The sequence below is a fragment of the Dromaius novaehollandiae genome, chromosome 6, assembly GCF_036370855.1.
Source record: "Dromaius novaehollandiae isolate bDroNov1 chromosome 6, bDroNov1.hap1, whole genome shotgun sequence".
Lineage (NCBI taxonomy): Eukaryota > Metazoa > Chordata > Aves > Casuariiformes > Dromaiidae > Dromaius > Dromaius novaehollandiae.
The window spans coordinates 44,173,439-44,185,484 of record NC_088103.1 but is presented as its reverse complement, the minus strand read 5'-3'; positions in this window follow the sequence as shown (position 1 = coordinate 44,185,484).

The window sequence follows — 12,046 nt, the reverse complement described above, 5'->3', positions numbered from 1 at the left end:
ATGGAGGGGTTAAGTGATTTGGCCATTAATATGTTGTGTAATCTTGGACTAATCAGAAAACTAGGGCTAGTCTTCAGTCCTCAGAATATCAGTACAGAATGAAAATTTATTTGATTTGGCATTGCCATTCTAAAAGAATAGTTTACATGGAAGATGTACTCTATATCAATGATGGTTTCAAGGCTACAGGACCTAAACACTTGCTCAGGTTTATTTGTAAAGGCCAGCTAAGAACATTTCTGTGCCCAGCAACATCATGGAGATATTATAAGGCATCAGAAATAAAGAAGGGAAGAAAAGCAGCAAGGCTAAAATTATTTTTTTTTAAATCTGAAAGGATAATAGTTGCATAATAATGAGAATGTTTCCTTGGCACAGTTACCATCAATCCATCAATGTCATAATGTTTAAGATGGATATGTAATTTTTTTCTCTTCGATTCAAGTAAGCAGGCATGCAAAACAAAGATTAAGGAGTCAGTTAAATACAGTGGCTACAGTTTTATCATCTGGTGCTGATGACTGTTCCTGAACTGCATTATTCTACCCTAAATTGAAGCTCTTCATGTTTGCTCTTGTAGTATTAGTTTTTTTAGAAGATGATCTAATGCTGTGTTGGTGGGAAGTGGTCCTAGTGATCTACAGTGTTTGGTGGGGATAAAGTTAACTAAGCTGGTCACTGTTGTTACAGATGGCACAAGTCTTCAGCCTTTTGACAGACATAAACCTAATCAGCTTCTCCTAATGCCAGATTTAAACTCATATAACATTGCCTTGTCTAGCTGGATCTACACTATTTATATTCATGTTGTCATTTTCCACTAATATAAACAATATCCAGTTTCAGAAATTCGCTCTTAATTTACAAGTGAATTTTTCCATTGATGTTTCTTCATTGTTAGTGAAGATGTTAGGCCCAAGTTTTGCAGTACTTTAACTTAATTTTGTGTTTGATTTGGAGAAGGTTACCAAGAGACCAGGCCCACAACATAATTGTTTTTATACATAATTAGGCACTATGCTTAAATTTTAAGCAGGAATTAAATAAAAATTTGGAATGAAAAGCTTCAGAAATCAGCTGCAAATGGCTGCCTTATTGACTTCCTGAATCTGCAAACAGCCTACTTCTTAAAGATGTGAATTTCCCTGTTCATCTCAGTAAGATTTTAACACCAAAATCAAATAAAGTGTTTTTGAACATCAGCCTTAATTATTTTGTTTTTTGTCATTATAACAGATGGAACTTGACAGATAAACAGATGAAACTTGATCCTGCAGTTGCCTCCTATTTATCTACTATTTATCTATTTATCTACTAAATATCACTGAGCTGTTTTTTATCCCTGAGAAAATAATGAAAGGTAATAAAGTGAATGGGAAAAAACAACGTTGGCCCAGTTTTCCTCCAGCTGCATCCATGATATTTATAACCTTAGCACACAGTGTTATCACTGTGCAATCAAGTGATTGGGTTCATATTTTGATGGGGACTCAAAAAGTAAAAATGATAATTCACTGTGATGCAAAATCCCAAGAGTCAGCACCAAAACCAGTGTCTTCAATGATGGTAGGAGACCCGTTACATGAAAAGTAGCACTCTAGTTTTGTGGCTTGAAAGGGTTCTTTGAGGTTCCATCTCTCAGATAGAAATATTACATGATTACACATGCCTCATGTCTGTCCAGGTGCCTTTTTGTATTGTGTATCTTTGACTTCCTCGAAAAAACATGCCCTTTCTTGTTAGAACAGTATCTAATATTCCAAATGATGCCTAGGCTGATGCTATGGTAATCAGTCATAGCATCCATGCTACTAGCAAGTTCATAGATGCCACTTTTGTATCTCAGTTATATTAGTTGTATTTAACTTATTAAAGAGCACTTCAAGACATTAGTAAATGTAAAAAATACAAAAATTCTAGCCTTAACATGAAACTATGACAGAAAGTATCACTCATTAGTACCCAGTGAGTAGGTACTAACCATATTTCAATTCAATGTAATGAGCATAAAATAAGGCGTACAATTTTTTGTCCAGTTTAAAGACAAGTAAGTTGGCAACGAATCAAGATTTTATCTACTCATACCTGGATGTGATTATTTTCTTCTTGTATGAGCAAACTTTTAAGAATTACTTGGTAAAATCTGGTGTATCTGGAAAGGAGTAATGTTCTCTGAAAAGTGTGGTAGGCTATAGGCTGATTCAAATCTCTTTAAACTAAAATACAAGAACAGAGCTTGTCATAGAAAGGTAGGATGAGACTGTATGATATGTTAAAAGATGTCATAACAGGTTTTACAAAAGGCTTAAGCCCAATTTCAGTAACTCCTGAAATCTTTTTACCAGTAGCAATGGTTTAATAGTGCCATGGTTAGAATATCTTGTTTTGGTCTGGCAGCTTATCATTGCAAAGACTAAATATTGCACATAAAAAAATTAAGAATTATTTAAGCTAATTTATTAGAATGATAAAATGCGATCCTTAAATGGAAATATCTCCACGATCAGTGTTCCTGACACAAATCACCTTTTGATGTGAATACTGTAACATACCAAGTTTCCAGAAGAGGACCTGAAGAAAGTGCTTTATGTAGATCATGAATTTAAACCTTCTGCCCCCTTGCATCATAGGGAGGTTTTACATGGATTCAATAAAACTGTGCAATGCTCCAGACTTGTGGGTAAAAGCAGCTTCTTTTCATAAAGAAAGTGGTTAAGCATAATTTTCTGTTTACAGTTGGAAGTGGCATGGAAACTGTGAGTAACAGACAATGTAACTGGTACACATACATCATATTCCAACAGCTAATAATTACTATAGTTTCAATTCTATCAATACGTTGTACATGTAACACAGATGGACACAGAAATATGAAAACATAATCATTTCAGTCTAACCAAAAGCTTTTTTCATGATGATGAAAAATAGGACAACAGTGTATACTATACAGGGAAACAGTAACAGAAGTGAATGACAGTTCTGCATAATGTATCACACACCTATCCTCCTGAAGTGATAGAGAATTCACAATCTATACCACGCTGAAAACAAAATGGAGTACATTAATAGCAAGGCATGTAAGGTCTACAACTGCAGATTTATTAATCTGTGCTGTAAAAATTAGGATTCGATACTCATAAACTGCTTTTTTGTCCAAAGTTTCTTCTCTTCCTAGGGCAATCTTTGTGCTTCTGGCTTCTGCTAGGAGTTGCTCCCCAAACTATTTATATTTTTTTCTAGATCTCGTATAGGAAACAAGTTTTAGAATTGGAAGAAGTCATCTTGAAAACGTCTTTCCCAAAGAACTATTTAGAATATATATACATGACATTTGGTCTAATTTGATCAGTTCCTCATTCAGAAGACCTATTCTGCAGAAACAGCTATAGTGTCGGTTCACTACTAAAGATTTCTGTTTTCCTTCACTGCCTGAACAGCCACTAAGGAGACTGTCTCACGGTCCTGCTCTCTTACTCACAGTTATGCTGGTCCTGTTTCCTTCTAAAATGTTTCTAAAATGGTAAATATGGAAACTGTTCATATAGAAAAGAAATATTAGCACAATATCTAGCACGTTGTGTTTTGATAGCAAGAAAAAATGTGTTTATATTACACAACCAGTCAGCTTGCCATGAATCACAGAAGCTTTTCCAATTACTAGTATTCAGAGAAGCAGATTTCACCTAAGTAACAAAATAAAACAGCCTTATCTTTTATTTATGTAGGCAGAATTTTTTGCTGGGAGACGTATGAAATTCCCCCAGCACAACATTGCTTTATACAGGAAGCAAACAAACACATCCTAATCCATTTGCAAAGACTCAGAGTTGGCTGAGTTTTGAGGCTGACCAAGAACCAAGAGTGCTAGCTGTTTCTAGCATTTGCTTACCGTGAAACTAGAGAAGTAAATGAGTCTGTCAAGCCATAAGTACCATTTTATGACAAATTTAATTTGGCAAGAATATATATTTCAGTTTATATTTTGTCAAACTTGCTGAGCATTGTATATTCTGTATATATATATCTGGATCAACTGAGACATTTTCTTAGTATCCTGTGTTGAAGAGATTCTAATGATAAACAATATACAAAAACTAAACTTAGTTCCATGATGCAATATTTAGAAACTTGTACTTAAAAAGGATTATGCCGAGAAAAATAAAAATTAAAATCTGTTATGGTTCTGCTCTCATACTGGCTGACAGTAGTGCAGCTCTTCAAACCATTACTTGCTGCAATTGAATGTAGAATCAATCAACTGAATTTAAGCTATTCACTTAGTTTCAAGCTTATGTCATAGATACAAGGTAAAAGTTTACTCTCTTCACGCTTGTTATGGAGTTAAGGGGTTTCTGTAAATGGTGTTCCACTGGAATCAGAAAGCAAGAAAGCTGACCTGAAATTTTTCTGCAACCTGGGTAGTGGCTCCAACCTCTCCCAGAATGAAGGCCCACTTTTCCGGAAAAAAAGATCAGTGGGCAGTATAAAAGCTTGGTTTGATTTTCCTCATTAAACAAGCAATGTAACATTGATTAAAAGATGCCCAGTGGTTCAGGCCAATCATTCTCTAATATTGCCATAAAAGATGAGAGATGTAACAGAGTTTTAAAGAAAGCTTCAAGTGAGAAGACAGGAATGTCCTGAATATTCTACAAAAACACCTTCTTGCTTCCTACCATCTGGCCAAATGGAAGTTGCAAATGAAAGCAGAGAGCCTTCTACCACAGCCCAGAGTAGATTTCACAACTTGAACCTTCACAAAGATACTCCCTCAGTTTCTGGAGGAGCTTCAAACTATTGCTTCTTTTTGCCATCTCTCTCCTGTTTGCTTAGCTTTGTACCAAGTCCCACAAAATGAGTAGCAAGCAATTAACAAAGCAAATTAGTTTTTGTGTAAGGGGTACACAATCTGCAAGCAGACCTACCAATATGAAGTACTGGGTTGGAACTGGGGGCATGCTTTTTTATTTTTCAGTAGGTTGTTTGACAGGTTATGAACAGGTGTCCTTTCTAAACTGTACCACAAACCAGTGCCCACAGTCCGAACACATCCAGTCATTGACAACTTCCTTTACCAATAAATAACCAAGCTATAATACAACACAGGTCAACTAAGAGCTTTTTCCTGGACTAGGCTGCTTAAAGTGTATTTCCATAGCTTGCCCTGGGATTGTCAAGATGCTTGACCAAGAGTACTAACTAGATAATTCTGGAGCACTTGCAAAGTGGTTATAGATCTCCCTAGACCAGCGTACCCGGGCCTGTCATTGTCACAGATCTCTGGTTTGAAGATGGAAATATGCATGAATATGGCTGTACATGTAAAGGGCAGGGTCCTGCAAATTAAGTCAATGAGGCTTAGACCTTCTATCCACAGGTCTATATGAGTTTTCTAGCCATCTGCCAGCCCTTCTACTTAACCCCTTCCCAAAGTTCTTTACAATAACATTAATGGATACATGTATTAGCATCTAGCTAATTTACCTCTGAATCTGTAATAATAGATTTCTGGCATGAAGGGAGGGAGAAGATTTTTTCCTTAACTCTTACATGTATAGCAGGTTTCTAACCCATTTTCCTGAAGGGAATAAGATGTATTCTTAGGTCATTAGCAGCTTGATCCTGAATAGTTGAATCATGAGAAATAAGTCCAAGCTTTAAGCAGTCTATTTCGTGGATACGATCAGATATTGCAGGAAGTACCAGCTTCACAATACAGACCGACTGTGCTACAGGAGCACCTCCACCATTGTCATCCTGTGTTTGTCAATACAGTCGTAAATCTCTGCCTGAAGATAAATCTGTCTTATTAAAGGTAGATTGCTTGAACATTAGTTTCCACAACATACTGAATAGTGGTAATATAAACCCTTTTTATTAAAAAATTCCAGAAATAAATTAAGTAGCTTGTGGTCCTTTGTGCTGACAACATATTTCAACATAACTTTGTTAGCATTTCAATATAATAATAATCTAATTCTTATTAATCTCAAACCAGTGAAGCACTATTTTAACCTGGTTAGTTCTCCTAATAGAAAAGCCTAGAAGTGACTTCAACTGCTTGAAGATCTGTAAAAAGTTTGGGTTGCCAAAGGTAATATTCTACCCTTAGATATGCAGTGTTGTGTTTTACACCCTGAAGTAGACTTTATTATGCATGAAAGGACAAAACAGGGTAGCCAGTTCTCACTTAAGAACATGGTTAAACATCTGCATAATCTTTCTATTGAATAGCCAGCTAATATTATCTCTGAAATTCTGCGTATGAAACACACATTCTTGTCATTACATGGCAACTTCAAGTCAACAAGCAGCTCTTTCTGAAACAAATCCTTAGAACTATTTCTGAAAAAAGAACAACAGTGGGAGAGAGCCATATTTAAAAACTTTAGCATTTGCAAATAAATATTACAGTGTAGTGTTGTAATATGTTTTAAAAATACTTATTTTAGGATATGCACACTTTTTAATTAGTCTCTTTGTATTAGAAAGATACTGAGTAAAGTAAGCATCATCCTGTACATTGCATTATAGGTTACATGGATAGTAAAACAAATTATGCAAAAGATCGTGAAACTGCAGAACCTCAAAGGAGCTGCTCATTTTTCTGGTAAGCAGAAAAGCTTCTTCTACTTATAAGACATTTTTTGCCTTTTTGTAACATCTAAAACATAGTTACCACACTGTTTTCAGTCTGGACAATTTTAAGTATAAAGGGCTAATAAAAATTACTTACCCAATTTTCCTCTAGACTAAAAATGAAAATGTACCACTCTGTCTCCGATTTTTATAACCTTCTGCACTCCTTCACTCCTAGTTGGTGTATGGATCCCCTTTCTCCCTGGATCACATGAAAGTGTTCTATTAATGTGAATTGGCTTATGTTTGAGAACACTATGCTGGCTAGCTATGAAGTGCACGGAATCTGACCCAGGGAGCTGTAGGGCTATGACACATCAGTTCTTTACAGGAATTCTCAGTTGCTGGATGAGAATAACATGAGATAGGTCCTCTAAAGCGGGTACAGTCTGCTGTCGTTGTTGTTAGTATATTGTTTGCTTAAGGCAGTGAGACAAGTTCTGTGATAAATGTAACTAGAATTTTCTACTCTGGCTTTTCACTCCAGGACTATAACTATGAGGTGTCAAGCTCTGTCTTTCACCTGACTAACTCAGTAAGCTAAACTTGGGAAAACTATTCAGTTTAGCACATGACTAACATATACAACCACAGCATTGTTAAAAGTGATCACTGCCTTAAGAAAAACATTGCAAGTCAGCACTGTTCTGTGTATTTCATGAGAAGTACTTGTGTATTTGTGCTGGAGTGCAGAACGAATATGCAGAGTGGGAATGCTAGCAAATTACCTGACAAGAGGAAGACAGAGAAAAAGCAGCAGGCTCCTGCCTCCATTCCCATCTTTACTCCCTTTGCCTCTGTTTAGTCTTCTTTTGCTCACGTAGCCAGAAAAGAGGAAAAGCAGCTTGCCTCTTCTCACTATGGATAAGACAGATCTTCTAGCCCACTTCTCTGAATGTAGTGGTTGAAGGAAGACAGCCCAACAATAGGGTTTACTTTGCTTCAATGAGGGCAAGCCTTAACTATTTTATGTACAACTAGAAAAGCTGTGACCCTTTTAGGAAAAAACATGCCACTTCAGTATAGAGCTGTCTTAAACATAAATCCCCAAAGCAGGTGTCACTGAAACAGGAAACCTACACTAAATCATAGAAATAATATGAAAGTAAAGCATGTTTTCAGTGACATGGTAATTCTGAAAAACTCTCCTTTGGAATAGCTTATTTCAGACATGAAGGAAATTATTTCTTTTATAACAGGTTCTGAGTTACAGGCCTATAAACAATGTAATGAAAACATACCCAAATCAGCACAAGATGTGAAAAATGATTGTTGTAGTAGGATAAAACCTATCACAGAAGCACATAGGCTTAAATTAACTGTTCTCATGTTGTTGGCAATTGTATAAAAGATGATAATTGCAAGAGACTGCTATAAATAAAAGTGAAATCCTACGGATTGTCTGGGTATACAAAAATTACTAGCAAATTAAAGTACAATGTCCAAGTAACTGCCACATTGTTAGGCAAAACACTGTGGTCAGAGCGCTACAATCACTAATTAGCTATCTTTGCAAAAATCTGTCATTGTTCTGCATCTGCTTTTAATTCCTTTTTTCCTCCATTAGAAATGTACTGGATGGACCACCAAGGCAGCAGTTGTCTGGCTAATCTCTGCACACTGATGCATCATTGATGTATGTATATGCTTCCTGCTCCTTCTTGCAAAAATGTTTTTGTACCTTCCTAAAATAAATTACTGTTTGATTCTACGGGAAAAGTTGCAGGTTTTGAGTATTTTGATCTCTTCCAGCATGACTCCCGCATGTTGTCTTAGCACCTTTGTGTCAGTCTTCCAGTTAATAAAACCTTCCAAATCATTTAAAAAAGAACTCCTGGTGCCAATGAGGGTTTGATCCTGCCAGCAGCTTTTTCCCATTCCTGAGCTTCTGACATCCCACAGGACTGGGCCCCAGGTTTTTTTCAGGGTTCTATTAATAATCGTTCTTTCATCTTCCTTGGAAAATACCTTCTTAGACTGGCATAATATATACCGTGATTTGATGGGCTGTAACCTAATCCACTGTGCTGAAGTGTATCTAGAGCCAGATTTTTGACTCCCAGAGGATTAACTGTAAATATGGAACGAAATGCTTCTGCAAGAAACAAGTATATAAACTTACACTTCTATATTGCTAAAAACAATTTTTTAAAGTTAGCTGCACTCATTTTAAAAAATCCTCTCATCTGTGTTTGCTTGCAGAGCTGGCAGCTGAATGGCAAATATCTCAAACTTTTTTATTTCTGATGTTTTCAATTAGTCTAGGCCCCATTTCAGATTACCAGGATTATCGTTATGTCAGCAACAGCCACCATTGGGACGGCTCTCAGTTGCAGTTTTCTTAGATAATCAGTTTCTTGCTTTATCTCCTTGTAGCGTTTACTTTGGAGTATACAAGGGAAATGCAAAAAGTGTATAACTTTAAAACCATATGTGACATTCTGGACAATGACTAAACTGTCTCATTTCAAAAACTTTGTTTCCATTAAAACTTAGGAGTAGCTGTTAGCAGATCAGGGCTCTCTAAACTAGTAGACTGATCTTTCAGAACTGGACAAGTGATTAAATATTATGCTAAACCTAATGGTGGTAGATCTGCAATTTATTGGCTCGACATGAACCAGCATACTGGGCAGCTCCCAAGCTACCTGAGATGTGGAGTCAACACCTCTGATAATTTACTTGTTAGCACTGTAAAAAATAAAAATATTTCTCTCTATTTGATGACGACGGAAATTGCCTATTCTTGCTGAAATAGAGAATCCACTTAAGCTGCTGTGTATCATGGGTTATCCAAAGTATGCAGCCCTAAGAATTAGAATTCAGAGGAAGATCTTGTGTTAAATGCCAGAAAATTTGTGTGCATTTCTGCAGTCTGAGAGGAGGAGGAAAGAACAGTGAAGTCTCTACTCAGTGAATCTTTGAGAATAAATCTGAAACTATTTTATGTTTGTTTATTTTAAGATTTCCTTACATGAGTCTTCTCACTTCAATGTGAATAAGCTTTTGCATATTTGCATATAAGAGCAGACAAAGTAATAGTCTTGGTGAGAAAAAACAATTTGAAAAGCTTATAATGAACTGAGAATGGACCATTTTCTTAGGGTACTATTTGGTGATCGATTGGCATATATAGACAGTAATAGTCAGGAAAGTAGATATCTGATCATCTGGACAAGCATAACTCTAAAAATAAAAGTGCAGGGAAAAGTCTGGCAACATTGCAACATTGCAAAATACATAGCTCACAATATGTACAGTCAGGTGATGTTAAAAAAAATATAACTCACACATACTTGCATTTGTTAAGCCTATTTTAAAATCCTGACATCTGGACTCAGTGGGAGGAGAAAGTGCACATTTGTTAAATGTATATATGTTAGTTTCTTAATAATATCCCCCTCCATTTCCCCTTTTTCTGAAGCTGTGTATTATGAGTCTGGTCACAGAAGACAGTGGCATTATTTTGGAAGCTCAGGTCTAGGACATAAGAGGTGATATTACATATGTGTTATAAATTAATTCTAAGATAATGTAATTTTTAAATAGAGCTAGTGGCAAAGGAGGGAGAATCTGCTGGTTGCATTCTGCTGCTTCTGGTTTCCAGCTGTTAAACCTTATTTGAAAATCAGCTTACTATACACTCTGCTCATGTTTTCATAAGAAAATAATTGCCAGTGGGATGCCATATGACTGTGACATTTAGTTAGGCACATATACCTTTGTAGATCTAATGCAGCAGAAAATATGTGCCTAACTAAATGTCGGATAATCTGTGCTGGCACAATAGCTCTGGGTCACCCTCCAGTCATGAGACAATGCACTGAGGTTTGTACTGGCTGACGCTTCCATCTCTGATACTCTGTTCTCTTGCAAAAATGTGCAGTTTTTATACCTTTACAGTTCATGTTGCCAGATTCAGTTTCTCCAGATGACCAAGAGCAGCTGATGCTTGGTTATTCTGTCTGAAACTGCCAGTTCATTCTCTGCAATGAGAACGTGGAATAGGAATTAGGAGTCCTGACAGTATCCACCTTCTGTCTCACAAGTACTTGCATAACCAAAGAACAGGGTATGAGCTATGATAGATTGGTCCACATGGAGAACAGCAGTAGCCTTTTCCTCCTGTTCCGACCACTGCCAAGTAACATGTATAGCTTCAGTGAAAGAGTTTTTAATGATAAAACTGAACACTGAGCTCAACTAAACTCCACTGATCCTGAGGAGGGTAGTATTATTTCACATAATACGAGTTGCTATAGGAATCTTACAGTAATTGTTGAAATCCTTTACAGTACACAATATTCTTGTTAAAAGTGAATTTATGTGCTGCCCAGTATTTGTTTAACCATTATGCTTTTTAGTGTTTAATTTTTGGTCAATGTGGGTTGCCGCTTTAAGAACAGTTTTTGCCACTTTATTGTACAGCATGCTTGAGATAAAGAGCAGTCTGTGGGAGATTTAGCTCTTGTGCCCAATGAGTAAAAGGCACGGCTTCTGTAAGCACCTAGCAAGGTCACGTATGACTTAATAAGCACAGACCTCAAGAAAGGAAGCAGCATTTCCAGAAACTGACTACAGCAAGATTTTCTCAGTGAGCTAATGAACCTGTAGATCACTACTTTGCCTCCCACTCAGCTCAGCATTTTGCACCGTATGACAAAGGCTTTGGAATAGGGAGTATTTCTTACTATGTGTCCATGTATTGCATTGTACAAAGCAGTCTTGTTTGGATTCTCTCTTGAGACTTTCTGTGTTAAGGTCCAAAAGCGTATTACTCATAAACAGTTTGCAACACAAATTCAACAGCACTCTATTAGTCACAGGAAGTATAAGAATCAAAAACTGTACAATAGCCCAAGCCATAATTCAGTCTTTTTTGTACTGAAAAGTGAAGTAATTTAATCATATATTTTTGGAGGGTGGTTCATGCATATTTTTGAACTTTGCAGTCTTCAGCAGAAGTACTGATTTGGGGAAGACAAGGTGGATCCATGCCATTGTATAATGAAATAGAATCTGATTTATGAATATTTCTTAGAATGCATGCTAAAAATACACATTCTCAGTAGAACCCAACACACCTCTGAATTAATGCCCAACTAAGTTATGAATGCGTAAGAAAATGCTGAGTTGACTAACATGCACTATCAAGACAAGAAGATTGTAATTTGGGTCTTCAGCGGGATGAAAATCACTGCTTTCATATGTGTTCTTTAAAAAAACAGGGATTCATCAATATAAGTAAGAATATGTTTTTGTTTTTTGTTTTTAATGCACTGCCCTCTTAATAAAATGACTTTTATTTTCTTTTAAAATTATAGAATACTCAATCCTAATGCCTCCGTATTTCATTCTGTTTCAGGAACATGAAAAATTCTCAAATTTGAAAATCTCTCATAATGTT